The sequence below is a fragment of the Hyla sarda genome, unplaced genomic scaffold, assembly GCF_029499605.1.
Source record: "Hyla sarda isolate aHylSar1 unplaced genomic scaffold, aHylSar1.hap1 scaffold_347, whole genome shotgun sequence".
NCBI classification, from domain to species: domain Eukaryota; kingdom Metazoa; phylum Chordata; class Amphibia; order Anura; family Hylidae; genus Hyla; species Hyla sarda.
Window position 1 is genome coordinate 188,942 of NW_026610230.1, and position 18,425 is coordinate 207,366.

Here is an 18,425-nt window from a genome sequence, read left to right on the forward strand (position 1 = left end):
TATTGAGTGACATCACAGCACAGTGCTAAGGCTCCTGGGCCTGGACACAGCAGCGGCTGCAATATCTCAACGGAGAATACGTTTATATATATGTGTGTGTGTGCGCGTATATATATATATATATATATATATATATATATATATATATATATATATATATATATATATATATTTCTCCGCCGAAATCACTTTTAAACCCATTTCCACCTTTTTTTCCCTTCTCTTCCTCTTACTTTTTTTTCACGTTTTTTTACGTTTTTCTCCTTTTCGCCTCTTTTCTGGGCGTATTATTCTTCTTTTTCTTCTTTTTTTTCGTCTAATGCATACCCCATCAGTGCAGCAATGCTTATTCAATACCGCCAGCAGATGGAGACACTGGGGGATAATTTTCTAAGGATTTATACTGATTTTTCCTGTCTGAATTTGTCGCACAGAAAGTTGCAGGCCAAATATGTGTGACATTTCTGCGACTTTAGCTTCTAGAGCATTTTTACAACATTATACATAGGTGCTGAATACATAAAAAGCGACTGTTCAGCGACAGACAAGTCGCATCGGCTGAAAGTAGGCCAGAATGTCAGTCCATGTTGGAGCAGGTTTAGATACAGTCTAAAGTATAGATCTCAAAGTCTGTGCACAGAATTTAGCAAGGGCCTCGCACCTTCTGATGCATCAGGTAGGTGCACAATAGCATAGCCTAACCCTCTGTACTTTGGTCTATATTGATGCGGGACATAGACAGCCAGCTGATGACCAATCCATTAGTGCAATGGATGGCTGGAAGCATTTGTCTTTGCCTTTGCAATACCACAGAAGCAATGCATGGTCAATGTACAGCAATGACACACCTGTGTGAACAGCCAGGAGACCCCCCCCCCATGTTATGTTACATAGTTACATAGTTAGTACGGTCGAAAAAAGACATATGTCCATCAAGTTCAACCAGGGAATTAAGGGGTAGGGGTGTGGCGCGATATTGGGGAAGGGATGAGATTTTATATTTCTTCATAAGCATTAATCTTATTTTGTCAATTAGGAACATTCAGCACCCACCCGCTATCAAGGCAGCTGCCTATCATGTCATGCCCTACCTGCACAGGTGTGCTGGCTACTCAAATGATCCAATTAAGGAGGCCATTTAGTCAGCAGCAGCAGAAGTCCTGTGCCTGGACGCTCCAACAGCGGCCAGACACAAGCAGAAGCAGCAGAAGCAGCAGCAGCAGCACCACCTTTTGTTTTTTGGCTGCAGCAGCAGCAAGGCCCACAGGGCTGGCTAGCTGGCTAGCCAGCAAGCAGGTAGCAATGAAAGTAGGAATCTTTCTTTTTAACCCTGTAAGGGGGTGGTGCACTGTACCCGAAGATACTGCCATATCGGGTCAATGCATAGGGCGACGGAAGCAAGCTTCGAAATCGGCCCCCGTTCTCAAAAATCCATTTAATATATGGTCCCCAGATAGGGGACGTATCAGATATTAAACTGATAAGAACAGATACTACACTTGATCTTAGCCAAAAGGCCGAGAAGCGATAACCGTGAAAGGGGCGGGCCCAACAAGGTCCCCTTCATGGGCACTATCACTGCTTGCTGTCAGGGAGGCTGCCAGACAATTTTCCATGCACACTCTGGGCTGGGGGGCAGTCAACCACCAGTACACACAGCAGAACCTAAACCCATACCATTATTGCTAAGCAGCAAGACAGGGGCCCATTGCACTCCCACGGGGCCTTTTTAAATGCAATCCATAACCCGGATTTGCCAGGAACCCTTCTTACTCCTCCTACTTGCATGTGACACTGGGCTTAGGATCTGCATAGGAAACACACACACAAGCACACACCTACCTTTGTTGCCTGCAGATGCCTCCTTGGCTGTCCCCAAACGGTATCAAACCAACACCCACGGGAAGCTGTAAGCATAGAGGACATGCCTGCACCCCATTGGACTTACCTGTGTGGGTTAAACCCGGGTTATTTGACAACCTATGGCGGTGATGGTTCTGCTCAGGCAGAGCAGTGCTGATGCTCCTCATAAAGCTGTCGCTGCTGTGAAGGTTCTAGGTGACATCACAAATCCCTATGGTTACATACACAACAAAGCTGGGTTGTTGTTGTTTACACTCTGCAAGGCCTGTGGAAGTGAGTGACATCATAGCACTGTAGTTCTGAGGGTTCTAGATGGATGCAACAATCTCCTGTTGCTTCTATGAAGGCCATAATAGACGACATCACCAAACAGCTCCATAGTCACATACACAGCAAAGGAGAGATGTTGTTTACACCTAGTGATGTCAGTGGTATTGAGTGACATCACAGCACAGTGCTAAGGCTCCTGGGCCTGGACACAGCAGCGGCTGCAATATCTCAACGGAGAATACGTTTATATATATGTGTGTGTGTGCGCGTATATATATATATATATATATATATATATATATATATATATATTTCTCCGCCGAAATCACTTTTAAACCCATTTCCACCTTTTTTTCCCTTCTCTTCCTCTTACTTTTTTTTCACGTTTTTTTACGTTTTTCTCCTTTTCGCCTCTTTTCTGGGCGTATTATTCTTCTTTTTCTTCTTTTTTTTCGTCTAATGCATACCCCATCAGTGCAGCAATGCTTATTCAATACCGCCAGCAGATGGAGACACTGGGGGATAATTTTCTAAGGATTTATACTGATTTTTCCTGTCTGAATTTGTCGCACAGAAAGTTGCAGGCCAAATATGTGTGACATTTCTGCGACTTTAGCTTCTAGAGCATTTTTACAACATTATACATAGGTGCTGAATACATAAAAAGCGACTGTTCAGCGACAGACAAGTCGCATCGGCTGAAAGTAGGCCAGAATGTCAGTCCATGTTGGAGCAGGTTTAGATACAGTCTAAAGTATAGATCTCAAAGTCTGTGCACAGAATTTAGCAAGGGCCTCGCACCTTCTGATGCATCAGGTAGGTGCACAATAGCATAGCCTAACCCTCTGTACTTTGGTCTATATTGATGCGGGACATAGACAGCCAGCTGATGACCAATCCATTAGTGCAATGGATGGCTGGAAGCATTTGTCTTTGCCTTTGCAATACCACAGAAGCAATGCATGGTCAATGTACAGCAATGACACACCTGTGTGAACAGCCAGGAGACCCCCCCCCCATGTTATGTTACATAGTTACATAGTTAGTACGGTCGAAAAAAGACATATGTCCATCAAGTTCAACCAGGGAATTAAGGGGTAGGGGTGTGGCGCGATATTGGGGAAGGGATGAGATTTTATATTTCTTCATAAGCATTAATCTTATTTTGTCAATTAGGAACATTCAGCACCCACCCGCTATCAAGGCAGCTGCCTATCATGTCATGCCCTACCTGCACAGGTGTGCTGGCTACTCAAATGATCCAATTAAGGAGGCCATTTAGTCAGCAGCAGCAGAAGTCCTGTGCCTGGACGCTCCAACAGCGGCCAGACACAAGCAGAAGCAGCAGAAGCAGCAGCAGCAGCACCACCTTTTGTTTTTTGGCTGCAGCAGCAGCAAGGCCCACAGGGCTGGCTAGCTGGCTAGCCAGCAAGCAGGTAGCAATGAAAGTAGGAATCTTTCTTTTTAACCCTGTAAGGGGGTGGTGCACTGTACCCGAAGATACTGCCATATCGGGTCAATGCATAGGGCGACGGAAGCAAGCTTCGAAATCGGCCCCCGTTCTCAAAAATCCATTTAATATATGGTCCCCAGATAGGGGACGTATCAGATATTAAACTGATAAGAACAGATACTACACTTGATCTTAGCCAAAAGGCCGAGAAGCGATAACCGTGAAAGGGGCGGGCCCAACAAGGTCCCCTTCATGGGCACTATCACTGCTTGCTGTCAGGGAGGCTGCCAGACAATTTTCCATGCACACTCTGGGCTGGGGGGCAGTCAACCACCAGTACACACAGCAGAACCTAAACCCATACCATTATTGCTAAGCAGCAAGACAGGGGCCCATTGCACTCCCACGGGGCCTTTTTAAATGCAATCCATAACCCGGATTTGCCAGGAACCCTTCTTACTCCTCCTACTTGCATGTGACACTGGGCTTAGGATCTGCATAGGAAACACACACACAAGCACACACCTACCTTTGTTGCCTGCAGATGCCTCCTTGGCTGTCCCCAAACGGTATCAAACCAACACCCACGGGAAGCTGTAAGCATAGAGGACATGCCTGCACCCCATTGGACTTACCTGTGTGGGTTAAACCCGGGTTATTTGACAACCTATGGCGGTGATGGTTCTGCTCAGGCAGAGCAGTGCTGATGCTCCTCATAAAGCTGTCGCTGCTGTGAAGGTTCTAGGTGACATCACAAATCCCTATGGTTACATACACAACAAAGCTGGGTTGTTGTTGTTTACACTCTGCAAGGCCTGTGGAAGTGAGTGACATCATAGCACTGTAGTTCTGAGGGTTCTAGATGGATGCAACAATCTCCTGTTGCTTCTATGAAGGCCATAATAGACGACATCACCAAACAGCTCCATAGTCACATACACAGCAAAGGAGAGATGTTGTTTACACCTAGTGATGTCAGTGGTATTGAGTGACATCACAGCACAGTGCTAAGGCTCCTGGGCCTGGACACAGCAGCGGCTGCAATATCTCAACGGAGAATACGTTTATATATATGTGTGTGTGTGCGCGTATATATATATATATATATATATATATATATATATATATTTCTCCGCCGAAATCACTTTTAAACCCATTTCCACCTTTTTTTCCCTTCTCTTCCTCTTACTTTTTTTTCACGTTTTTTTACGTTTTTCTCCTTTTCGCCTCTTTTCTGGGCGTATTATTCTTCTTTTTCTTCTTTTTTTTCGTCTAATGCATACCCCATCAGTGCAGCAATGCTTTTATTCAATACCGCCAGCAGATGGAGACACTGGGGGATAATTTTCTAAGGATTTATACTGATTTTTCCTGTCTGAATTTGTCGCACAGAAAGTTGCAGGCCAAATATGTGTGACATTTCTGCGACTTTAGCTTCTAGAGCATTTTTACAACATTATACATAGGTGCTGAATACATAAAAAGCGACTGTTCAGCGACAGACAAGTCGCATCGGCTGAAAGTAGGCCAGAATGTCAGTCCATGTTGGAGCAGGTTTAGATACAGTCTAAAGTATAGATCTCAAAGTCTGTGCACAGAATTTAGCAAGGGCCTCGCACCTTCTGATGCATCAGGTAGGTGCACAATAGCATAGCCTAACCCTCTGTACTTTGGTCTATATTGATGCGGGACATAGACAGCCAGCTGATGACCAATCCATTAGTGCAATGGATGGCTGGAAGCATTTGTCTTTGCCTTTGCAATACCACAGAAGCAATGCATGGTCAATGTACAGCAATGACACACCTGTGTGAACAGCCAGGAGACCCCCCCCCCATGTTATGTTACATAGTTACATAGTTAGTACGGTCGAAAAAAGACATATGTCCATCAAGTTCAACCAGGGAATTAAGGGGTAGGGGTGTGGCGCGATATTGGGGAAGGGATGAGATTTTATATTTCTTCATAAGCATTAATCTTATTTTGTCAATTAGGAACATTCAGCACCCACCCGCTATCAAGGCAGCTGCCTATCATGTCATGCCCTACCTGCACAGGTGTGCTGGCTACTCAAATGATCCAATTAAGGAGGCCATTTAGTCAGCAGCAGCAGAAGTCCTGTGCCTGGACGCTCCAACAGCGGCCAGACACAAGCAGAAGCAGCAGAAGCAGCAGCAGCAGCAGCACCACCTTTTGTTTTTTGGCTGCAGCAGCAGCAAGGCCCACAGGGCTGGCTAGCTGGCTAGCCAGCAAGCAGGTAGCAATGAAAGTAGGAATCTTTCTTTTTAACCCTGTAAGGGGGTGGTGCACTGTACCCGAAGATACTGCCATATCGGGTCAATGCATAGGGCGACGGAAGCAAGCTTCGAAATCGGCCCCCGTTCTCAAAAATCCATTTAATATATGGTCCCCAGATAGGGGACGTATCAGATATTAAACTGATAAGAACAGATACTACACTTGATCTTAGCCAAAAGGCCGAGAAGCGATAACCGTGAAAGGGGCGGGCCCAACAAGGTCCCCTTCATGGGCACTATCACTGCTTGCTGTCAGGGAGGCTGCCAGACAATTTTCCATGCACACTCTGGGCTGGGGGGCAGTCAACCACCAGTACACACAGCAGAACCTAAACCCATACCATTATTGCTAAGCAGCAAGACAGGGGCCCATTGCACTCCCACGGGGCCTTTTTAAATGCAATCCATAACCCGGATTTGCCAGGAACCCTTCTTACTCCTCCTACTTGCATGTGACACTGGGCTTAGGATCTGCATAGGAAACACACACACAAGCACACACCTACCTTTGTTGCCTGCAGATGCCTCCTTGGCTGTCCCCAAACGGTATCAAACCAACACCCACGGGAAGCTGTAAGCATAGAGGACATGCCTGCACCCCATTGGACTTACCTGTGTGGGTTAAACCCGGGTTATTTGACAACCTATGGCGGTGATGGTTCTGCTCAGGCAGAGCAGTGCTGATGCTCCTCATAAAGCTGTCGCTGCTGTGAAGGTTCTAGGTGACATCACAAATCCCTATGGTTACATACACAACAAAGCTGGGTTGTTGTTGTTTACACTCTGCAAGGCCTGTGGAAGTGAGTGACATCATAGCACTGTAGTTCTGAGGGTTCTAGATGGATGCAACAATCTCCTGTTGCTTCTATGAAGGCCATAATAGACGACATCACCAAACAGCTCCATAGTCACATACACAGCAAAGGAGAGATGTTGTTTACACCTAGTGATGTCAGTGGTATTGAGTGACATCACAGCACAGTGCTAAGGCTCCTGGGCCTGGACACAGCAGCGGCTGCAATATCTCAACGGAGAATACGTTTATATATATGTGTGTGTGTGCGCGTATATATATATATATATATATATATATATATATATTTCTCCGCCGAAATCACTTTTAAACCCATTTCCACCTTTTTTTCCCTTCTCTTCCTCTTACTTTTTTTTCACGTTTTTTTACGTTTTTCTCCTTTTCGCCTCTTTTCTGGGCGTATTATTCTTCTTTTTCTTCTTTTTTTTCGTCTAATGCATACCCCATCAGTGCAGCAATGCTTATTCAATACCGCCAGCAGATGGAGACACTGGGGGATAATTTTCTAAGGATTTATACTGATTTTTCCTGTCTGAATTTGTCTCACAGAAAGTTGCAGGCCAAATATGTGTGACATTTCTGCGACTTTAGCTTCTAGAGCATTTTTACAACATTATACATAGGTGCTGAATACATAAAAAGCGACTGTTCAGCGACAGACAAGTCGCATCGGCTGAAAGTAGGCCAGAATGTCAGTCCATGTTGGAGCAGGTTTAGATACAGTCTAAAGTATAGATCTCAAAGTCTGTGCACAGAATTTAGCAAGGGCCTCGCACCTTCTGATGCATCAGGTAGGTGCACAATAGCATAGCCTAACCCTCTGTACTTTGGTCTATATTGATGCGGGACATAGACAGCCAGCTGATGACCAATCCATTAGTGCAATGGATGGCTGGAAGCATTTGTCTTTGCCTTTGCAATACCACAGAAGCAATGCATGGTCAATGTACAGCAATGACACACCTGTGTGAACAGCCAGGAGACCCCCCCCCCATGTTATGTTACATAGTTACATAGTTAGTACGGTCGAAAAAAGACATATGTCCATCAAGTTCAACCAGGGAATTAAGGGGTAGGGGTGTGGCGCGATATTGGGGAAGGGATGAGATTTTATATTTCTTCATAAGCATTAATCTTATTTTGTCAATTAGGAACATTCAGCACCCACCCGCTATCAAGGCAGCTGCCTATCATGTCATGCCCTACCTGCACAGGTGTGCTGGCTACTCAAATGATCCAATTAAGGAGGCCATTTAGTCAGCAGCAGCAGAAGTCCTGTGCCTGGACGCTCCAACAGCGGCCAGACACAAGCAGAAGCAGCAGAAGCAGCAGCAGCAGCACCACCTTTTGTTTTTTGGCTGCAGCAGCAGCAAGGCCCACAGGGCTGGCTAGCTGGCTAGCCAGCAAGCAGGTAGCAATGAAAGTAGGAATCTTTCTTTTTAACCCTGTAAGGGGGTGGTGCACTGTACCCGAAGATACTGCCATATCGGGTCAATGCATAGGGCGACGGAAGCAAGCTTCGAAATCGGCCCCCGTTCTCAAAAATCCATTTAATATATGGTCCCCAGATAGGGGACGTATCAGATATTAAACTGATAAGAACAGATACTACACTTGATCTTAGCCAAAAGGCCGAGAAGCGATAACCGTGAAAGGGGCGGGCCCAACAAGGTCCCCTTCATGGGCACTATCACTGCTTGCTGTCAGGGAGGCTGCCAGACAATTTTCCATGCACACTCTGGGCTGGGGGGCAGTCAACCACCAGTACACACAGCAGAACCTAAACCCATACCATTATTGCTAAGCAGCAAGACAGGGGCCCATTGCACTCCCACGGGGCCTTTTTAAATGCAATCCATAACCCGGATTTGCCAGGAACCCTTCTTACTCCTCCTACTTGCATGTGACACTGGGCTTAGGATCTGCATAGGAAACACACACACAAGCACACACCTACCTTTGTTGCCTGCAGATGCCTCCTTGGCTGTCCCCAAACGGTATCAAACCAACACCCACGGGAAGCTGTAAGCATAGAGGACATGCCTGCACCCCATTGGACTTACCTGTGTGGGTTAAACCCGGGTTATTTGACAACCTATGGCGGTGATGGTTCTGCTCAGGCAGAGCAGTGCTGATGCTCCTCATAAAGCTGTCGCTGCTGTGAAGGTTCTAGGTGACATCACAAATCCCTATGGTTACATACACAACAAAGCTGGGTTGTTGTTGTTTACACTCTGCAAGGCCTGTGGAAGTGAGTGACATCATAGCACTGTAGTTCTGAGGGTTCTAGATGGATGCAACAATCTCCTGTTGCTTCTATGAAGGCCATAATAGACGACATCACCAAACAGCTCCATAGTCACATACACAGCAAAGGAGAGATGTTGTTTACACCTAGTGATGTCAGTGGTATTGAGTGACATCACAGCACAGTGCTAAGGCTCCTGGGCCTGGACACAGCAGCGGCTGCAATATCTCAACGGAGAATACGTTTATATATATGTGTGTGTGTGCGCGTATATATATATATATATATATATATATATATATATATATATATATATTTCTCCGCCGAAATCACTTTTAAACCCATTTCCACCTTTTTTTCCCTTCTCTTCCTCTTACTTTTTTTTCACGTTTTTTTACGTTTTTCTCCTTTTCGCCTCTTTTCTGGGCGTATTATTCTTCTTTTTCTTCTTTTTTTTCGTCTAATGCATACCCCATCAGTGCAGCAATGCTTATTCAATACCGCCAGCAGATGGAGACACTGGGGGATAATTTTCTAAGGATTTATACTGATTTTTCCTGTCTGAATTTGTCGCACAGAAAGTTGCAGGCCAAATATGTGTGACATTTCTGCGACTTTAGCTTCTAGAGCATTTTTACAACATTATACATAGGTGCTGAATACATAAAAAGCGACTGTTCAGCGACAGACAAGTCGCATCGGCTGAAAGTAGGCCAGAATGTCAGTCCATGTTGGAGCAGGTTTAGATACAGTCTAAAGTATAGATCTCAAAGTCTGTGCACAGAATTTAGCAAGGGCCTCGCACCTTCTGATGCATCAGGTAGGTGCACAATAGCATAGCCTAACCCTCTGTACTTTGGTCTATATTGATGCGGGACATAGACAGCCAGCTGATGACCAATCCATTAGTGCAATGGATGGCTGGAAGCATTTGTCTTTGCCTTTGCAATACCACAGAAGCAATGCATGGTCAATGTACAGCAATGACACACCTGTGTGAACAGCCAGGAGACCCCCCCCCCCATGTTATGTTACATAGTTACATAGTTAGTACGGTCGAAAAAAGACATATGTCCATCAAGTTCAACCAGGGAATTAAGGGGTAGGGGTGTGGCGCGATATTGGGGAAGGGATGAGATTTTATATTTCTTCATAAGCATTAATCTTATTTTGTCAATTAGGAACATTCAGCACCCACCCGCTATCAAGGCAGCTGCCTATCATGTCATGCCCTACCTGCACAGGTGTGCTGGCTACTCAAATGATCCAATTAAGGAGGCCATTTAGTCAGCAGCAGCAGAAGTCCTGTGCCTGGACGCTCCAACAGCGGCCAGACACAAGCAGAAGCAGCAGAAGCAGCAGCAGCAGCAGCACCACCTTTTGTTTTTTGGCTGCAGCAGCAGCAAGGCCCACAGGGCTGGCTAGCTGGCTAGCCAGCAAGCAGGTAGCAATGAAAGTAGGAATCTTTCTTTTTAACCCTGTAAGGGGGTGGTGCACTGTACCCGAAGATACTGCCATATCGGGTCAATGCATAGGGCGACGGAAGCAAGCTTCGAAATCGGCCCCCGTTCTCAAAAATCCATTTAATATATGGTCCCCAGATAGGGGACGTATCAGATATTAAACTGATAAGAACAGATACTACACTTGATCTTAGCCAAAAGGCCGAGAAGCGATAACCGTGAAAGGGGCGGGCCCAACAAGGTCCCCTTCATGGGCACTATCACTGCTTGCTGTCAGGGAGGCTGCCAGACAATTTTCCATGCACACTCTGGGCTGGGGGGCAGTCAACCACCAGTACACACAGCAGAACCTAAACCCATACCATTATTGCTAAGCAGCAAGACAGGGGCCCATTGCACTCCCACGGGGCCTTTTTAAATGCAATCCATAACCCGGATTTGCCAGGAACCCTTCTTACTCCTCCTACTTGCATGTGACACTGGGCTTAGGATCTGCATAGGAAACACACACACAAGCACACACCTACCTTTGTTGCCTGCAGATGCCTCCTTGGCTGTCCCCAAACGGTATCAAACCAACACCCACGGGAAGCTGTAAGCATAGAGGACATGCCTGCACCCCATTGGACTTACCTGTGTGGGTTAAACCCGGGTTATTTGACAACCTATGGCGGTGATGGTTCTGCTCAGGCAGAGCAGTGCTGATGCTCCTCATAAAGCTGTCGCTGCTGTGAAGGTTCTAGGTGACATCACAAATCCCTATGGTTACATACACAACAAAGCTGGGTTGTTGTTGTTTACACTCTGCAAGGCCTGTGGAAGTGAGTGACATCATAGCACTGTAGTTCTGAGGGTTCTAGATGGATGCAACAATCTCCTGTTGCTTCTATGAAGGCCATAATAGACGACATCACCAAACAGCTCCATAGTCACATACACAGCAAAGGAGAGATGTTGTTTACACCTAGTGATGTCAGTGGTATTGAGTGACATCACAGCACAGTGCTAAGGCTCCTGGGCCTGGACACAGCAGCGGCTGCAATATCTCAACGGAGAATACGTTTATATATATGTGTGTGTGTGCGCGTATATATATATATATATATATATATATATATATATATATATATATTTCTCCGCCGAAATCACTTTTAAACCCATTTCCACCTTTTTTTCCCTTCTCTTCCTCTTACTTTTTTTTCACGTTTTTTTACGTTTTTCTCCTTTTCGCCTCTTTTCTGGGCGTATTATTCTTCTTTTTCTTCTTTTTTTTCGTCTAATGCATACCCCATCAGTGCAGCAATGCTTATTCAATACCGCCAGCAGATGGAGACACTGGGGGATAATTTTCTAAGGATTTATACTGATTTTTCCTGTCTGAATTTGTCGCACAGAAAGTTGCAGGCCAAATATGTGTGACATTTCTGCGACTTTAGCTTCTAGAGCATTTTTACAACATTATACATAGGTGCTGAATACATAAAAAGCGACTGTTCAGCGACAGACAAGTCGCATCGGCTGAAAGTAGGCCAGAATGTCAGTCCATGTTGGAGCAGGTTTAGATACAGTCTAAAGTATAGATCTCAAAGTCTGTGCACAGAATTTAGCAAGGGCCTCGCACCTTCTGATGCATCAGGTAGGTGCACAATAGCATAGCCTAACCCTCTGTACTTTGGTCTATATTGATGCGGGACATAGACAGCCAGCTGATGACCAATCCATTAGTGCAATGGATGGCTGGAAGCATTTGTCTTTGCCTTTGCAATACCACAGAAGCAATGCATGGTCAATGTACAGCAATGACACACCTGTGTGAACAGCCAGGAGACCCCCCCCCCATGTTATGTTACATAGTTACATAGTTAGTACGGTCGAAAAAAGACATATGTCCATCAAGTTCAACCAGGGAATTAAGGGGTAGGGGTGTGGCGCGATATTGGGGAAGGGATGAGATTTTATATTTCTTCATAAGCATTAATCTTATTTTGTCAATTAGGAACATTCAGCACCCACCCGCTATCAAGGCAGCTGCCTATCATGTCATGCCCTACCTGCACAGGTGTGCTGGCTACTCAAATGATCCAATTAAGGAGGCCATTTAGTCAGCAGCAGCAGAAGTCCTGTGCCTGGACGCTCCAACAGCGGCCAGACACAAGCAGAAGCAGCAGAAGCAGCAGCAGCAGCAGCACCACCTTTTGTTTTTTGGCTGCAGCAGCAGCAAGGCCCACAGGGCTGGCTAGCTGGCTAGCCAGCAAGCAGGTAGCAATGAAAGTAGGAATCTTTCTTTTTAACCCTGTAAGGGGGTGGTGCACTGTACCCGAAGATACTGCCATATCGGGTCAATGCATAGGGCGACGGAAGCAAGCTTCGAAATCGGCCCCCGTTCTCAAAAATCCATTTAATATATGGTCCCCAGATAGGGGACGTATCAGATATTAAACTGATAAGAACAGATACTACACTTGATCTTAGCCAAAAGGCCGAGAAGCGATAACCGTGAAAGGGGCGGGCCCAACAAGGTCCCCTTCATGGGCACTATCACTGCTTGCTGTCAGGGAGGCTGCCAGACAATTTTCCATGCACACTCTGGGCTGGGGGGCAGTCAACCACCAGTACACACAGCAGAACCTAAACCCATACCATTATTGCTAAGCAGCAAGACAGGGGCCCATTGCACTCCCACGGGGCCTTTTTAAATGCAATCCATAACCCGGATTTGCCAGGAACCCTTCTTACTCCTCCTACTTGCATGTGACACTGGGCTTAGGATCTGCATAGGAAACACACACACAAGCACACACCTACCTTTGTTGCCTGCAGATGCCTCCTTGGCTGTCCCCAAACGGTATCAAACCAACACCCACGGGAAGCTGTAAGCATAGAGGACATGCCTGCACCCCATTGGACTTACCTGTGTGGGTTAAACCCGGGTTATTTGACAACCTATGGCGGTGATGGTTCTGCTCAGGCAGAGCAGTGCTGATGCTCCTCATAAAGCTGTCGCTGCTGTGAAGGTTCTAGGTGACATCACAAATCCCTATGGTTACATACACAACAAAGCTGGGTTGTTGTTGTTTACACTCTGCAAGGCCTGTGGAAGTGAGTGACATCATAGCACTGTAGTTCTGAGGGTTCTAGATGGATGCAACAATCTCCTGTTGCTTCTATGAAGGCCATAATAGACGACATCACCAAACAGCTCCATAGTCACATACACAGCAAAGGAGAGATGTTGTTTACACCTAGTGATGTCAGTGGTATTGAGTGACATCACAGCACAGTGCTAAGGCTCCTGGGCCTGGACACAGCAGCGGCTGCAATATCTCAACGGAGAATACGTTTATATATATGTGTGTGTGTGCGCGTATATATATATATATATATATATATATATATATATATATATATTTCTCAGCCGAAATCACTTTTAAACCCATTTCCACCTTTTTTTCCCTTCTCTTCCTCTTACTTTTTTTTCACGTTTTTTTACGTTTTTCTCCTTTTCGCCTCTTTTCTGGGCGTATTATTCTTCTTTTTCTTCTTTTTTTTCGTCTAATGCATACCCCATCAGTGCAGCAATGCTTATTCAATACCGCCAGCAGATGGAGACACTGGGGGATAATTTTCTAAGGATTTATACTGATTTTTCCTGTCTGAATTTGTCGCACAGAAAGTTGCAGGCCAAATATGTGTGACATTTCTGCGACTTTAGCTTCTAGAGCATTTTTACAACATTATACATAGGTGCTGAATACATAAAAAGCGACTGTTCAGCGACAGACAAGTCGCATCGGCTGAAAGTAGGCCAGAATGTCAGTCCATGTTGGAGCAGGTTTAGATACAGTCTAAAGTATAGATCTCAAAGTCTGTGCACAGAATTTAGCAAGGGCCTCGCACCTTCTGATGCATCAGGTAGGTGCACAATAGCATAGCCTAACCCTCTGTACTTTGGTCTATATTGATGCGGGACATAGACAGCCAGCTGATGACCAATCCATTAGTGCAATGGATGGCTGGAAGCATTTGTCTTTGCCTTTGCAATACCACAGAAGCAATGCATGGTCAATGTACAGCAATGACACACCTGTGTGAACAGCCAGGAGACCCCCCCCCCATGTTATGTTACATAGTTACATAGTTAGTACGGTCGAAAAAAGACATATGTCCATCAAGTTCAACCAGGGAATTAAGGGGTAGGGGTGTGGCGCGATATTGGGGAAGGGATGAGATTTTATATTTCTTCATAAGCATTAATCTTATTTTGTCAATTAGGAACATTCAGCACCCACCCGCTATCAAGGCAGCTGCCTATCATGTCATGCCCTACCTGCACAGGTGTGCTGGCTACTCAAATGATCCAATTAAGGAGGCCATTTAGTCAGCAGCAGCAGAAGTCCTGTGCCTGGACGCTCCAACAGCGGCCAGACACAAGCAGAAGCAGCAGAAGCAGCAGCAGCAGCACCACCTTTTGTTTTTTGGCTGCAGCAGCAGCAAGGCCCACAGGGCTGGCTAGCTGGCTAGCCAGCAAGCAGGTAGCAATGAAAGTAGGAATCTTTCTTTTTAACCCTGTAAGGGGGTGGTGCACTGTACCCGAAGATACTGCCATATCGGGTCAATGCATAGGGCGACGGAAGCAAGCTTCGAAATCGGCCCCCGTTCTCAAAAATCCATTTAATATATGGTCCCCAGATAGGGGACGTATCAGATATTAAACTGATAAGAACAGATACTACACTTGATCTTAGCCAAAAGGCCGAGAAGCGATAACCGTGAAAGGGGCGGGCCCAACAAGGTCCCCTTCATGGGCACTATCACTGCTTGCTGTCAGGGAGGCTGCCAGACAATTTTCCATGCACACTCTGGGCTGGGGGGCAGTCAACCACCAGTACACACAGCAGAACCTAAACCCATACCATTATTGCTAAGCAGCAAGACAGGGGCCCATTGCACTCCCACGGGGCCTTTTTAAATGCAATCCATAACCCGGATTTGCCAGGAACCCTTCTTACTCCTCCTACTTGCATGTGACACTGGGCTTAGGATCTGCATAGGAAACACACACACAAGCACACACCTACCTTTGTTGCCTGCAGATGCCTCCTTGGCTGTCCCCAAACGGTATCAAACCAACACCCACGGGAAGCTGTAAGCATAGAGGACATGCCTGCACCCCATTGGACTTACCTGTGTGGGTTAAACCCGGGTTATTTGACAACCTATGGCGGTGATGGTTCTGCTCAGGCAGAGCAGTGCTGATGCTCCTCATAAAGCTGTCGCTGCTGTGAAGGTTCTAGGTGACATCACAAATCCCTATGGTTACATACACAACAAAGCTGGGTTGTTGTTGTTTACACTCTGCAAGGCCTGTGGAAGTGAGTGACATCATAGCACTGTAGTTCTGAGGGTTCTAGATGGATGCAACAATCTCCTGTTGCTTCTATGAAGGCCATAATAGACGACATCACCAAACAGCTCCATAGTCACATACACAGCAAAGGAGAGATGTTGTTTACACCTAGTGATGTCAGTGGTATTGAGTGACATCACAGCACAGTGCTAAGGCTCCTGGGCCTGGACACAGCAGCGGCTGCAATATCTCAACGGAGAATACGTTTATATATATGTGTGTGTGTGCGCGTATATATATATATATATATATATATATATATATATATATATATATTTCTCCGCCGAAATCACTTTTAAACCCATTTCCACCTTTTTTTCCCTTCTCTTCCTCTTACTTTTTTTTCACGTTTTTTTACGTTTTTCTCCTTTTCGCCTCTTTTCTGGGCGTATTATTCTTCTTTTTCTTCTTTTTTTTCGTCTAATGCATACCCCATCAGTGCAGCAATGCTTATTCAATACCGCCAGCAGATGGAGACACTGGGGGATAATTTTCTAAGGATTTATACTGATTTTTCCTGTCTGAATTTGTCGCACAGAAAGTTGCAGGCCAAATATGTGTGACATTTCTGCGACTTTAGCTTCTAGAGCATTTTTACAACATTATACATAGGTGCTGAATACATAAAAAGCGACTGTTCAGCGACAGACAAGTCGCATCGGCTGAAAGTAGGCCAGAATGTCAGTCCATGTTGGAGCAGGTTTAGATACAGTCTAAAGTATAGATCTCAAAGTCTGTGCACAGAATTTAGCAAGGGCCTCGCACCTTCTGATGCATCAGGTAGGTGCACAATAGCATAGCCTAACCCTCTGTACTTTGGTCTATATTGATGCGGGACATAGACAGCCAGCTGATGACCAATCCATTAGTGCAATGGATGGCTGGAAGCATTTGTCTTTGCCTTTGCAATACCACAGAAGCAATGCATGGTCAATGTACAGCAATGACACACCTGTGTGAACAGCCAGGAGACCCCCCCCCCCATGTTATGTTACATAGTTACATAGTTAGTACGGTCGAAAAAAGACATATGTCCATCAAGTTCAACCAGGGAATTAAGGGGTAGGGGTGTGGCGCGATATTGGGGAAGGGATGAGATTTTATATTTCTTCATAAGCATTAATCTTATTTTGTCAATTAGGAACATTCAGCACCCACCCGCTATCAAGGCAGCTGCCTATCATGTCATGCCCTACCTGCACAGGTGTGCTGGCTACTCAAATGATCCAATTAAGGAGGCCATTTAGTCAGCAGCAGCAGAAGTCCTGTGCCTGGACGCTCCAACAGCGGCCAGACACAAGCAGAAGCAGCAGAAGCAGCAGCAGCAGCACCACCTTTTGTTTTTTGGCTGCAGCAGCAGCAAGGCCCACAGGGCTGGCTAGCTGGCTAGCCAGCAAGCAGGTAGCAATGAAAGTAGGAATCTTTCTTTTTAACCCTGTAAGGGGGTGGTGCACTGTACCCGAAGATACTGCCATATCGGGTCAATGCATAGGGCGACGGAAGCAAGCTTCGAAATCGGCCCCCGTTCTCAAAAATCCATTTAATATATGGTCCCCAGATAGGGGACGTATCAGATATTAAACTGATAAGAACAGATACTACACTTGATCTTAGCCAAAAGGCCGAGAAGCGATAACCGTGAAAGGGGCGGGCCCAACAAGGTCCCCTTCATGGGCACTATCACTGCTTGCTGTCAGGGAGGCTGCCAGACAATTTTCCATGCACACTCTGGGCTGGGGGGCAGTCAACCACCAGTACACACAGCAGAACCTAAACCCATACCATTATTGCTAAGCAGCAAGACAGGGGCCCATTGCACTCCCACGGGGCCTTTTTAAATGCAATCCATAACCCGGATTTGCCAGGAACCCTTCTTACTCCTCCTACTTGCATGTGACACTGGGCTTAGGATCTGCATAGGAAACACACACACAAGCACACACCTACCTTTGTTGCCTGCAGATGCCTCCTTGGCTGTCCCCAAACGGTATCAAACCAACACCCACGGGAAGCTGTAAGCATAGAGGACATGCCTGCACCCCATTGGACTTACCTGTGTGGGTTAAACCCGGGTTATTTGACAACCTATGGCGGTGATGGTTCTGCTCAGGCAGAGCAGTGCTGATGCTCCTCATAAAGCTGTCGCTGCTGTGAAGGTTCTAGGTGACATCACAAATCCCTATGGTTACATACACAACAAAGCTGGGTTGTTGTTGTTTACACTCTGCAAGGCCTGTGGAAGTGAGTGACATCATAGCACTGTAGTTCTGAGGGTTCTAGATGGATGCAACAATCTCCTGTTGCTTCTATGAAGGCCATAATAGACGACATCACCAAACAGCTCCATAGTCACATACACAGCAAAGGAGAGATGTTGTTTACACCTAGTGATGTCAGTGGTATTGAGTGACATCACAGCACAGTGCTAAGGCTCCTGGGCCTGGACACAGCAGCGGCTGCAATATCTCAACGGAGAATACGTTTATATATATGTGTGTGTGTGCGCGTATATATATATATATATATATATATATATATACTATATATATATATTTCTCCGCCGAAATCACTTTTAAACCCATTTCCACCTTTTTTTCCCTTCTCTTCCTC

General features: G+C 45.9%; 8 non-coding genes across 8 annotated transcripts; all 8 read right to left on the reverse strand.

Moving 5' to 3' along the window:
- Positions 1–1,338: 1,338 nt before the first annotated feature.
- On the reverse strand, positions 1,339–1,529 carry LOC130331225 (U2 spliceosomal RNA). The gene has a single exon (XR_008874166.1). It is a non-coding gene; the product is annotated as a U2 spliceosomal RNA (small nuclear RNA).
- Positions 1,530–3,611: 2,082 nt separating this feature from the next.
- LOC130331226 (U2 spliceosomal RNA) lies at positions 3,612–3,802 on the reverse strand. The gene has a single exon (XR_008874167.1). It is a non-coding gene; the product is annotated as a U2 spliceosomal RNA (small nuclear RNA).
- A 2,083-nt stretch (positions 3,803–5,885) lies between these two features.
- Positions 5,886–6,076, reverse strand: LOC130331227 (U2 spliceosomal RNA). The gene has a single exon (XR_008874168.1). It is a non-coding gene; the product is annotated as a U2 spliceosomal RNA (small nuclear RNA).
- Positions 6,077–8,150: 2,074 nt separating this feature from the next.
- On the reverse strand, positions 8,151–8,341 carry LOC130331228 (U2 spliceosomal RNA). The gene has a single exon (XR_008874169.1). It is a non-coding gene; the product is annotated as a U2 spliceosomal RNA (small nuclear RNA).
- Positions 8,342–10,431: 2,090 nt separating this feature from the next.
- Positions 10,432–10,622, reverse strand: LOC130331229 (U2 spliceosomal RNA). Its single transcript, XR_008874170.1, has one exon. It is a non-coding gene; the product is annotated as a U2 spliceosomal RNA (small nuclear RNA).
- Positions 10,623–12,709: 2,087 nt separating this feature from the next.
- Positions 12,710–12,900, reverse strand: LOC130331231 (U2 spliceosomal RNA). Its single transcript, XR_008874172.1, has one exon. It is a non-coding gene; the product is annotated as a U2 spliceosomal RNA (small nuclear RNA).
- A 2,082-nt stretch (positions 12,901–14,982) lies between these two features.
- On the reverse strand, positions 14,983–15,173 carry LOC130331232 (U2 spliceosomal RNA). The gene has a single exon (XR_008874173.1). It is a non-coding gene; the product is annotated as a U2 spliceosomal RNA (small nuclear RNA).
- A 2,085-nt stretch (positions 15,174–17,258) lies between these two features.
- Positions 17,259–17,449, reverse strand: LOC130331233 (U2 spliceosomal RNA). Its single transcript, XR_008874174.1, has one exon. It is a non-coding gene; the product is annotated as a U2 spliceosomal RNA (small nuclear RNA).
- Positions 17,450–18,425: the final 976 nt, after the last annotated feature.